Source organism: Phyllobates terribilis, unplaced genomic scaffold, assembly GCF_046119375.1.
Source record: "Phyllobates terribilis strain yellow unplaced genomic scaffold, ASM4611937v1 Scaffold_10__3_contigs__length_209671492, whole genome shotgun sequence".
NCBI lineage: Eukaryota > Metazoa > Chordata > Amphibia > Anura > Dendrobatidae > Phyllobates > Phyllobates terribilis.
The window spans coordinates 178848312-178861050 of NW_027362770.1; the positions used below are offsets into that span (position 1 = coordinate 178848312).

Here is a 12739-nt window from a genome sequence, read left to right on the forward strand (position 1 = left end):
CATAGTCATACATAGTAGTATAATGCACCCCCATAGTCATCCATAGTATTATAATGCACCCCACAGACATCAATAGTAGTATAATGCACCCCATAGACATCCATAGGAGTATAATGCACCCCCTTACACATCCATAGTAGTATAATGCACCCCATAGACATCCATAGTAATATAATGCACCCCATAGACATCCAAAGTAATATAATGCACCCCATAGACATCCATAGTAGTATAATGCACCCCATAGACATCCATAGTAGTGTAATGCACCCCATAGACATCAATAGTAGTATAATGCACCTCATAGACATCCATAGTAGCATAATGCATCCCATAGACATCCATAGTAGTATAATGCACCCCATAGACATATATAGTAGTATAATGCATCCCATAGTCATACATAGTAGTATAATGCATCCCCATAGACATCCATAGTAGTATAATGCATCCCATAGACATCCATAGTAGTATAATGCATCCCATAGTCATACATCGTATTATAATGCATCCCCATAGACATCCATAGTAGTATAATGCACCCCATAGACATCCATAGTAGTATAATGCACCCCATACACTTCCATAGTAGTATGATGCACCCCCATAGACATCCATAGTAGTATAATGCATCCCCATAGACATCCATAGAAGTATAATGTACCCCATGGACATCCATAGTAGTATAATGCACCCCCATAGTCATACAGAAGTTTTGCATGTGCACCGTTGTGCTTTTGACTAGATTTTGATAACAATTCTTTGATACTTAACAATATGACCATTATTATAAATTTTATTTATAGTTAGTATTCTGCACACAGTGTGCACATACATACATCACCTGTACATATGGATATTTATGATATAGTAATGACATTGTTCATTTGCCCCTATTGTTCCATCATTTGGTGTGAATTAATACATATATATTTATGTGCAATAGGTGTGAATAATCACTGTCACCTGATTAGATGTAAATGTATCATACAGGTTATGAATCATATTCAACATACCATGTACTGATTATATTCTGGCTCCGTGGACCCCCAGCATTTGGCTCGGTGCCCCTTTTTAAACCCTCATCTCTCATTTGTTCTGCACCCCTTGATGAAGGCAGGTCTGAAACGCGCGTCGGGGTGGTGTGCTTGTGCATTGAGGCCCCTGCATGTGCAATTGTCCATACCAGGTAATGAATTCTTATTATGCTGTATGCTAATACTTTATTATATACAGTGCCTACAAGTAGTATTCAACCCCCTGCAGATTTAGCTGGTTGACACATGCAGAATTAACTTGGCATTGTGACATTTGTACTGTAGATCAGCCTGGAAGTGGGAAATGCACTGCAGCAAATTTTTTTTTTTTTTTTTAAAACGTTAAAAGTTAATTCAGAGTGTCATTTATTATTCAACCCCTCAAACCACAAGAATTCTGTTTGGTCCCCCAAAAGTATTAAGAAGTAGTTCAGGCACCAAGAATAATGAGCTTCACATGTGTCAGCCTTTTCTGACTATTTAAGACCCTCCCCAAACTTGTGAACAGCACTCAGACATGGTCAACATGGGAAAGACAAAGGAGCATTCCAAGGCCATCAGAGACAAGATCGTGGAGGGTCACAAGGCTGGCAAGGGGTACAAAACCCTTTCCAAGGAGTTGGGCCTACCTGTCTCCACTGTTGGCAGCATCATCCGTAAGTGGAAGGCTTATGGAACTACTGTTAGCCTTCCACGGCCTGGACAGCCTTTGAAAGTGTCCTCCCGTGCCGAGGCCAGGCTTGTCCAAAGAGTCAAGGCTAACCCAAGGACAACAAGGAAGGAGCTCTGGGAAGATCTCATGGCAGTGGGGACATTGGTTTCAGTCAATACCATAAGTAACGTACTCCACCGCAATGGTCTCCGTTCCAGACGAGCCCGTAAGGTACCTTTACTTTCAAAGCGTCATGTCAAGGCTCGTCTACAGTTTGCTCATGATCACTTGGAGGACTCTGAGACAGACTGGTTCAAGGTTCTATGGTCTGATGAGACCAAGATCGAGATCTTTGGTGCCAACCACACACGTGACGTTTGGAGACTGGATGGCACTGCATACGACCCCAAGAATACCATCCCTACAGTCAAGCATGGTGGTGGCAGCATCATGCTGTGGGGCTGTTTCTCTGCCAAGGGGCCTGGCCATCTGGTCCGCATCCGTGGGAAGATGGATAGCACGGCCTACCTGGAGATTTTGGCCAAGAACCTCCGCTCCTCCATCAAGGATCTTAAGATGGGTCGTAATTTCATCTTCCAACAAGACAACGACCCAAAGCACAGAGCCAAGAAAACCAAGGCCTGGTTCAATAGGGAAAAAGTCAAGGTGTTGGAGTGGCCTAGTCAGTCTCCTGACCTTAACCCAATTGAAAACTTGTGGAAGGAGCTCAAGAATAAAGTCCACATGAGACACCCAAAGAACCTAGATAACTTGGAGAAGATCTGCATGGAGGAGTAGGCCAAGATAACTCCACAGACCTGTGCCGGCCTGATCAGGTCTTATAAAAGACGATTATTAGCTGGAATTGCAAACAAGGGTTATTCCACAAAATATTAAACATAGGGGTTGTATAATAATTGACCCACACTTTTATGTTTAAAATTTAATAAAATTCAACTGAGCAACATAACTTTTTGGTTTGTAAGATTTATGCTTCTGTTCATAAAACCTACTCTCGTTTGCAGTTTGAAGGCTCTAACTTATTTGCATCTTATCAAACCAGCTAAATCTGCAGGGGGTTGAATACTACTTGTAGGCACTGTATATGTGTATAATGACTCGTGCTCCCACTGGGATACATGTTTATTTTGGGATATCTACTATTATCTGTGATGGCATCATAGACAACCATTATATTAGGCATTGCCCCTTCCTTGTTTTTCTTGTTCACATGTCAAACAATCACATATGTGTTGTGTCCCCTCCCCCCCTTATCATATTTTTCTATTTTTGAATAAACATTATATATTTTAATAGTCTCTGGACTCTTTGATAGTCTTTACTCTGCGGGGTTTTCTTTCATGTACCCTCATAGTCATACATAGTAGTATGGCCAATAATTATTCTGTGCAAAACAGAAAATGGCACAACACGTTGTTTTTCTTCATAATTTATCCAATGATATTTCATGAAGTTTATATATACAAATAATGAAAATTACTTTGCAATATATTCACCACTGTGAACAAAACATCCAGGCTGCGGTATGGGCTTGGACAAGCCTCCGACTTGCAGACCGATCCTGGGTGTGGGTGTTTAATAAGCAACTTTTTCCATTTTTCCATTGCAATTTCTGCAGTTGAAAGTGGTAGACCACAGCAGGCATCTTTTAACAGGGAGTCACCCTGGCATGTTGGCACCCTGTTATTTTCTAAATACTACATTTCCACACCCTTCTCAGCCCACTATGCAAACATAGAGAACTGAATATAGCTGGAGTTTTCTCCGTGAGCTCCAAAAGGTAGAGCCGAGCTGCTGGGGTTCAGCCGAGCAACTCAACGCTATCTGGAGGACTGATCTGAGCTACTATCAGCATTACGGCACTAACAAAACATTCACGAATTACACTGAATGACGGTCACAAGATACCGGCGGTTGGACTGGGCACTTATGCCCCCGAGGAGGTGGCTGGCTACAAGTCTAGGGCCGCCAGTTCAGTCATGAAATGCTAAGTATCATTATTTTATGACATTGCTTATAGTTCCCCAAGTCTATGGTGGAGGAGTCTGTGGAGGTCGCTCTTGAGGTTGGGTATCAACACATCGACTTTGCATTTGTATACGGCAATGAAGTTGAGGTTGGCCGAGCGATTAATGCAAAGATCGCGGATGGGACGGTTAAGAGAGAAGACGTTTTCTGCACTACCAAGGTAACTGGATTGATATTCTTCCCATGTAGAGGTACTTGTTTTAGTAAAGCTGGGAACATTAGTTGAGTTGTCTTCTTTAGCCCTTAACTTGGTCTTTTATACAAGTAACAGATGCCAGGTGGCAACCACTAATTGCCACCCCACCGTTACAATGTTGGGGTTCTTATCCATCATCCTCCATTCCATAGCATTCCATAGATCACAAATGGCCTATAATTTAATTTACATTTTTGGGGTTTCCTATTCTTCTAGCTGTGGAGCACCTATCAGTCCCCGGAGTTGGTCCGTCCTGCTCTTGAGAAGTCCTTGAAAAACCTACGTCTGGATTACTTAGATCTCTTTCTTATTCATACTCCTGTTGAAATGAAGGTCTGTATATGACCCCTCTCCCCGCCTCATGACAATATTTTATAACAAGATCACAGCTTAAATTTTCTGGGAGGCTGGAGGACAGGCCCAGCTTTTCTCCTGGTCTACTAAATTTCTATGAATTTCTTTCTCTCATTTTTAAGCCCGGTGATGATTTATTTCTGACAGATGAAAATGGAAAAGTGATTTATCATAATACTGATATTCGGGACACCTGGAAGGTATGGAGACCTACCCTCAAATCCTAAAACAGGGATCTAAACTTTGTAGAGGAATCAACCTATCTTTGAAGCCACCTAGACCTACTATTTAACACCGATTTCTAGTATTGGTTTATTTCTATTTGAGTCATGATCTCACCCCCTTAACATGCTGAAATCAAATGTTTACCGCCGGTCTTATTGTGTTTTTAGCATATGAGAATCAATCCTATATAGATACATATGGACTCGTTGCCTCTTCTCATCTTTAGAGTCCATTTCCTTCTGTTCCAAAGCAACTCCTTTAAATGCCAATATGTTTCCATGGTAAAAGATGACCAGTAAAATCCTGTCTGGTCTGATCCTACAGTCATGTTCCCTTCCATTTGTTTCTAACTTCCTTTAAATCTAGTGAATATATTTTAGCAAGAAGTAGGGACAGACAAAAGGAAATCCGACTACACAAAATGTGTAGTCTGTAGCCATGGAGACAGGTTTGGATAGGGGCTATATAGACAATAGAGAATTTTCAATCCCTCACTCTTCTTATGATTCAGCAGTGGGCGACACATTTCTTTTTTTACTTTTAGGCTATGGAGGATTGTAAAGAAGCCGGGCTGGTCAGATCTATAGGCGTCTCCAACTTCAACCATAAACAACTGGAGCTTATTCTTAATATGCCGGAACTGAGATACAAACCTGTTTGCAATCAGGTAATGAACAAATATTCTGCCTCCCCAGGATCTCTACTCTGTGCCCCTCATACATGAGAGACGTTTTGTCCATTTTCAGGTTGAGTGTCACATCTACTTGAATCAGTCCAAACTCCTGGAGTTCTGCAAGTCGCACAACATAGTCCTTGTCGGATTTGGGGTGTTGGGCTCTACCCGTGATGTGAACTGGTAAGAAGTGACATATCACCTCCTTGAAGGAAACAATCTCTGAGAATCGATCAATCCATAGTCACATCTACGACTGCTGACCAAATGTTTGTAGCCTTTTTCTCCAATCCTTGGCTTCATGCTAAAACAGAATGAGGAGGCACCACATCGTCTTTAGTTTAGCCTCTTTAGTTAAGCATGCTGTCTACGATTATCTTTGTTGTATCTTCACTCTTTCAGGGTTGACCAGACTACTCCAATCCTGCTGGAGGACCCTGTGCAATTGCAAAAAGACATGGCCGAACTCCTGCCCAGGTGGCAATGCGACACATGCTGCAGAGAGGAATCGCGATTCTTGCTAAGAGTTTTAAACCAGAAAGAATCAAGCAGAATCTTGAGGTAGAAGAATCAGCGTCTTGAGAAGTTAGAAGGTGGTCCAGTGAAGATAGTTTACTACAACATGTCTCTATCTTTTTGTTCATACATAATCTTGTCCACAATCAAAAACAACCCTGTCAGCCAATCAAAATGGTACCCAACACAAAAAGAAAGAGGCCATCGGAGCCAACGTTCATAATCTCAGTAGATGGATCCATTTTATGGGCTTGTTTGCCCCCAAACTACTTGTAGTTTTTTCCCTTTCTTTTTCAGCGATCCTTGGAAATTCTCCATACCCTTGTTTACTAGAGTGTAAGCCTCTTGAAGGTTAGACATCCATTGAAACTCAGGGCCCACAATAACCACTTGTTTTAGCTTATGGTATGTAGGGTTTTGTTTTTCCTCAGTTCTGACCCATGGGTTCGAAAACATCTTAAACAATAGACATCCCTCAGCTCAAATTTCTTCTGATTTTGTTCGATGTTAGATTAAAACTGATATTGTGGGGGGGCGTGGCCTGGCCGAGTATGTGAGCAGACGTGTGGCAGAGGAGCTCCTGTAACCCTGTCCTGTAATCCTTCCTGCCCGAGGGAAACATTGCATTTGAGAGGACTTACCAGGTGCCCTGAGGTCTCAGGAGTGCGGGGGAGCAATCGGCGGTGCAGTACGGGATGACCCGGCGAGACAGCAAGCAGAGACAGGCGGCCAGCGCATCGCAGCACGAGGGCCAAAATGGCGCCGCGGCCTCTGAGGCGGGGACCGAGACTCCAAAGCAGCGGGAGAAGCGCATGGAGACGGCGATCCGGCTTTCCAAGTATGCACACGGCGGAGGAGTTGAGGAGCCTGCACCCGATCAGAATGTGCAGTCATTGAAAAGCACGGTAACGGAGGGGGATGTGGAAAGGGCAGCGGGAGAGGCACAGGAGAAGTCAAATCAAAGGAAAATACAGACTCCCAGTCCAACTACTCCCCCCAGCAGAGAGGCTCCGGTTACCAGTGATGTTGATGACTCGCCCCCTGGGCCGTGGGGCACTCGGATCCGGGCAATAGGGAATGATGGGAGTAGTAGTGGCAGCCCGGTTCCATGGCTCAGGGTGGTCAGGCCAGTGGTAGTCCGTTATGTGCTATTGATTATGTCCGACTACGCCACCTGTGGATTTGCGGTCATTAGGTACCGCCGCTGCAAGGCAGACCGCTGGGGCTGATGATGTGTGCAGCTGGGATGGTGTGACTCCCCACGGGAAGAGTGCGGCCCCAGGGCAGTGTAGTGGATGGTGGGAGTGATGGTGGTGAGAGTCCCAGTACCGGTAGTGCTGGAGGCGCGAAGGAGCACACAGACAATAGGTTGCAGTCCAGGGTCTTTACTGAAACAGGTAAACTGACCCATAAACAGTCCCAGCTAGGAGGGGACCTGGATGTCTGAGAGCAACGGGGAAATTGGCCCTGGTCAGGGTGAGGGTGTAGGCCTACCGTGCTTTCTGCGCTCCTTCTGACTATCTCCTCCTTATAGGATAACAGCCCACGCTTCCGAGCTTTCCGTGTATTCTCGCCTGTATGGCCTGCGACGTGGGTTCCTTTCTGCTCCCAGCCTGGTACGGCTTTGTTGGTCCCTTCGGTTGTGGCAGGGCCTCCAGGCTTCTTAGGCCAAGGAATATACAGTCCCCTGCGAACTGGTTATCTGCTGGAGGATGTAGAATCCTCCCAGCCTCAGACACCAAAGTCTGGTAAAGTTAAGTCTTTTCTCTGCCAAGACAGGCTCACTGCGCCTCTTGTCTCTGGCTTGTGGCTCTTCTCCTGCCACACTTCCTCTTAGGTTACAATGCAACTTTCTGTCCCTGCTCTGCTGAGACACGTCTCAGTCCTGAGACAGGTCATCTGGTTCTCTCTAACCCTGCCCCCAGTACCAGCTTTTATAGGGGCAGCCAGCTCCCCCTACTGGCCTGAGACAGGAGGCATTGCATGCTAATGTTCCCCTGACTAGAGAACCTCCCCCTTGCTCTCAGACACAGCTTTATTTACACTTGTGGCATCCAGGCCAGGGTGACACATTGACACAGTGACAAAGGATGATGAGCCTACTTTAAAAGATGTGCTGCTGGCCATCTCACATAGCAAAGCAGATCTTACTGAACATATAGGGTCTGTGAAAATAGACATATCTCATATACGCCATGATTTGCAGAAAATAAGGGAGCGCCTCACTGCAACAGAAGGCAGAGTGGGGGATTTGGAAGATACTGTGACCCCTATGACTAAAGCACTTAAAACAGCTACTGACTCTATCAACTATTTACTCAACAAAACGGATGATTTTGAAAATCGCCTAAGAAGAAATAACGTGCGTATTGTGGGTGTGCCTGAGAAGGCGGAGGGCAGAGAGGTGGTGGATTTTTTTGAGACATGGCTGCTGCAATCCTTTGGAAAAGATAAATTCTCTAAAATGTTTGCTATTGAGAGGGCACACAGGGTCCCCACCAGACCTCCGCCGCCTGGGGCAATGCCACGTACAGTCTTCATTAAAATGCTGCATTTTCGTGATAGAGATAAAATCCTGCAATTGGCGCGGTCGGCTAATGACTTATGTATAGAGGGGGCGAGAGTGTCCTTCTATCCTGACTTCTCTGTGGAGGTTCAAAAGAGACGCGCCCAATTTCAAGATATCAAGCGCAGATTGAGAGCACTTCAAGTACCCTATGCAATGCTATATCCTGCACGGCTGCGGGTCACAGCACTGGGTGAAACTCATTTTTTTGATTCATCAAAGGAGGCTGTAAAGTGGCTGGACTTAAAAGAGAGACAAATCCGGACGGGCTGAAGCCAATTTTGTGAAGATCCTTGACAGAATATAATATAATAATCCAGGGATTTTGAATCCTAGTGGATAATACTCCTCTGTTGCCTACTGAATTTATATCCATGAATGTTATGATTGTTATTTTACATTTATTGTACACTGCTCATAACCTGGCTCTCATATATACCTCGGGCAGGCCAATATACTTATATGGTTGTTGAGGTGCTGGTTTCACCTACAATGTATAGGCAGGGTTAAGACACTCTGCCGTTTGAATGTTCTGGGAACGTTGTGTGGGGGGGAGTGAGGGAGTCTCTGATGCAACTCATGTTGCGGCGCCTCGTGTGCTTAAGGCCTACTAGGCTGCATGAGGCTAAACACCAGAGTCACATAGTACGGCTGTTGGTATTCATTTGATTAAGGGGGGGGAGGTTAAATGAGGTAGTGAGGGGGGGGTAAAAGAACAGAATTTACTTTGTTTGGTGCAGACTGTGTATTGATACAATACTATAATCCTGATGGTCAGACGCACGAGTGGGTGCGGAGGGATGTATGCGACGGTCCATTTTCAATTGTTGAAGTGTGACACCCCAGGGGTCTGGTTGCCACAGTGATAGAGATATTACGTCTGAGAGCAGGTGGGAGGTCCTTTGGTCAGGGATCCTGTGCATGCCACACCTCCTGCCCAGTCTTGGGAGGGGAAGGACTTCCCCTATATAAACCTGGGGCTGAGGCAGGGTAGGGAGTTCTGAGAGGAGAAGACAGGGAGCAGAGCTGCTCTATGGGCTCTGCTCCACAGGCAGGCCCTGTCCAGGGGCCTGAGCCTGGAGTCAAGGAGAGTAGAGACAAGAAACAGTCACAGGAAGAAACAGCAGAAGCTCAGTGGGAGCAATACTACTACAAGTCAGGGGCTGGCAGCTGCAGAGCTCGCCCTGACTGAGAAGCTTTCTTACCGGACCCGGCGTCCGAGGCTGTGGGGACTAACTCTTACCCAGCAGCAGAAGCCGACCGGCAGGGGATTTCAGGTCCTCAGGCCCAGAAACCCGAAGGCACGGTCACACGCGTGGGACCAGCGCCGCCATCGTGGAGCGGAAGCCATTAGAAGGCCCCGAGTCACCGGCCATACGGGTGAGCACCACACGGTACACTCAGGGACGTGGGCTACTTATATCCGCTTCTAGCAAGGTAGCCAGAAGAGTACAGTCAGTTTGGGAGGCCTACAACTCCGCCTGGCCAGGGGAGATCCCATCTGCTCAAGGACTGACCAGGCCCCGTTCGCTAGCAAGTACTCCGGGAGGGTCTATCGTTGTTACCAGTAAAGACCCTGAATTACACCGCACCGTCTCTGAGTGGTTCCTGCTACCCCCATCATCCACATCTGCTGCCCTGAGGCCATACCCCTCCCGTTGGGGGTTATACCATCTACGCTGCACCATCCATCCACCGGCCTCAGTGGACTGTCCTGCAGCGGCAGCTCCATAGCTGCATTCAACGGGTGGCGTAGTCGTCCTACATCTACCGCTGTTACATCGCCCCTCAGTTTGACTCCCTGGGCACGGACCGGGTCGCCGCCACGAGACTACAACCCTCAAGAGATCCGGCTCCGGGTAAGCTCCCGCGTGCGCAACGCAGCGCGACACAGGCCCAGGGGCGCGTCAGAAGCATGGTCAAGCAGATTAATGTAGTATCCTGGAATATTAGAGGTATGGGAGATCACAACAAAAGATTTGCGGCACTTAAATATCTTAAGGAATATCGGGAGTCGATAATCTGTCTGCAAGAAACGCATTGCAATATGGAGGCCGCTACAGCACTGAGCAAGCTTTGGAGGGGGCCGGCCTATCATTCTACACATAGTACTTACTCTAGGGGGGTTAGTATATTGATTCATCCGAATTTACCCTTTGAATGTGAGAGAAGTATGTGTGACAGGGAGGGTAGGTATGTATGTCTAGTGTGCAGAGTGGCTGGACTTAGAATTTGCCTAATCGCTCTATATATTCCTCCACCTTTCTCTATACAGACTTTGCGCCAAATATTCCCATGGATAACGGAATTTGCTACTATACCCTTGTTAGTTATCGGGGATTTTAATATGTACCTACATGCTGAGCTTGATAAGTATAGGGGTAATGTGAAGGGAGGGGCTGCTCAAGAGACATCATTGGCAAGGGTCCTACAGGAAATCAGTCTGGTGGATGTGTGGCGGGCTCGATTCCCAAATGTTAAGCAGTATTCGTGTTATTCAGCATCCTATTCCTCTCTGTCCAGAATTGACCTGGCTTTGGGAAATAGTCATCTAGTCCCTTTAGTTACTAAAGTAGAATACTGCACAAGAATGTTATCTGATCATTCCCCATTATTGGTAGTTTTGGGGGTTGATTCTGGCATTGCAAATAAAAGAGTATTGTGGAGATTTAATCCCTACTGGCTGGACGTATTCGGGGAACAGTTGGATTTAGCAGGTAAATTAGATCATTTCTTTAAAGACAATATAGGCTCTGCTCCTTTAGATACGGTATGGGAAGCCATGAAGGCGTTCTTAAGGGGGATCCTGATTAAGGAGATTTCCGTGGTTAAATCCAGAAACAGGGCTCGTACCCAGGAGTTGCGGAGAGAAGTAGACATACTAGAACAGAGGTATGTTGGGTCCCCAATTATAGAGAATAGGGAACACTGGATACGGGCACAGGATACACTGAATGATCATATATTGAAACAAGCAGAATATAAACGATTCTTTCTTAAACAACAGTTTTATGTGGAGGGAGAGAGTGCAGGACACTTGCTGGCCACTATAGCTAAGGCCCAGACTGGGGCTCCTATGATTGCAGCCATCAGTGATACTAGGGGTGCGGTAATTACTGACTCAAAAGCTATAATGGAAGAATTTTTTCAGTTTTACAGACAATTATATGCTTCCAAACAGACTAAAGAGCAAAGGGACATAGATCTATACCTTCACAATATGCAAATACCATGCCTAACAGATAGCCAGAGAGAGCAACTAGATGCACCAATCACCCTGGAAGAGATGCAGGAAGCTTTAAAAGAATTTCAAAATAACAAAGCCCCTGGTGCTGACGGGATCCCTGCGGAAATTTATAAGGCGGCTGGGGGGGGTTTTGCTTCCCAGGTTACTGGAAGTCTTTAGGGAAGCGAGGGAGGGGGGGTCCTTGCCGACTTCAATGAGGGAGGCTAACATAGTTCTTTTGCTTAAGCCTGGAAAGGATGCCCTAAACCCTGAATCATATAGGCCAATATCCTTACTCTCGGTAGATGTAAAAATTCTAGCTAAGATCCTGGCTTCCAGATTGGGGGCGGTTATTACACACCTGATTGCAGAAGACCAGACTGGATTTATACCGGCCAAGTCAACGGCAATTAATTTGCGTCGGCTGTTCCTTAACCTACAAATGCAGCCACACAATGTGGGTGGTAGGGCAGTGCTATCGCTTGATGCCGCGAAGGCTTTTGATAGTGTCGAGTGGGAGTACTTATGGGCTGTTTTGAGAAAGATGGGATTTGGTGCTGAATTTCGAGCCTGGGTACAACTTCTTTATAGCAATCCGGTAGCTCGGATTAGAATTAATGGCAATCTTTCTGGTAACATTGAAATGGGCAGAGGCACGCGTCAAGGTTGCCCATTGTCCCCCCTACTATTCGCCCTGGCTGTGGAGCCGTTGGCTGTTAAGCTTTGTTCCAGCAGCGATATTCAGGGGTTCTGCTACAAAACACTGGAGGAGCGGGTGGCCTTATATGCTGACGACCTTCTGTTGTTTCTGGGTGACACGGAGCAATCTCTGATGGCGGCTATGACTCTAATAACGGAGTTTGGAGATTATTCTGGCTTGCGGATGAATTGGGACAAATCAGTCCTTATGCCGGTTGATGGTTTGTCTCAGAATACGAAGGTAGGGAGTACCAGCTTGAAGGTTGTGCGGGAATTCAAATTTCTCGGAGATTATATTCCTTTAAATTTACTTGGGCTGCTTGCCAGGTTTCAGCAAAAAGCCGATACTTGGAGTAAACTTCCCCTATCAATGGTAGGTCGAACTAATCTAATTAAAATGGTGTTAATGCCCCAATTATTATATATCCTTCATAATTCACCGGTTTGGATCCCCATGAGAATATTTTATAAGTTTCAGGCATTGTTTCGGGAGCTGATCTGGAAAAAAGGGGTGGCCAGAATTAGTTTGAATACACTTCAAAGGCC

General features: G+C 45.8%; 1 pseudogene; it reads left to right on the forward strand.

Moving 5' to 3' along the window:
• Nucleotides 1–3479: 3479 nt before the first annotated feature.
• Nucleotides 3480–8939, forward strand: LOC141164730 (dihydrodiol dehydrogenase 3-like; annotated as a pseudogene).
• The last annotated feature ends 3800 nt before the right edge of the window (nt 8940–12739 follow it).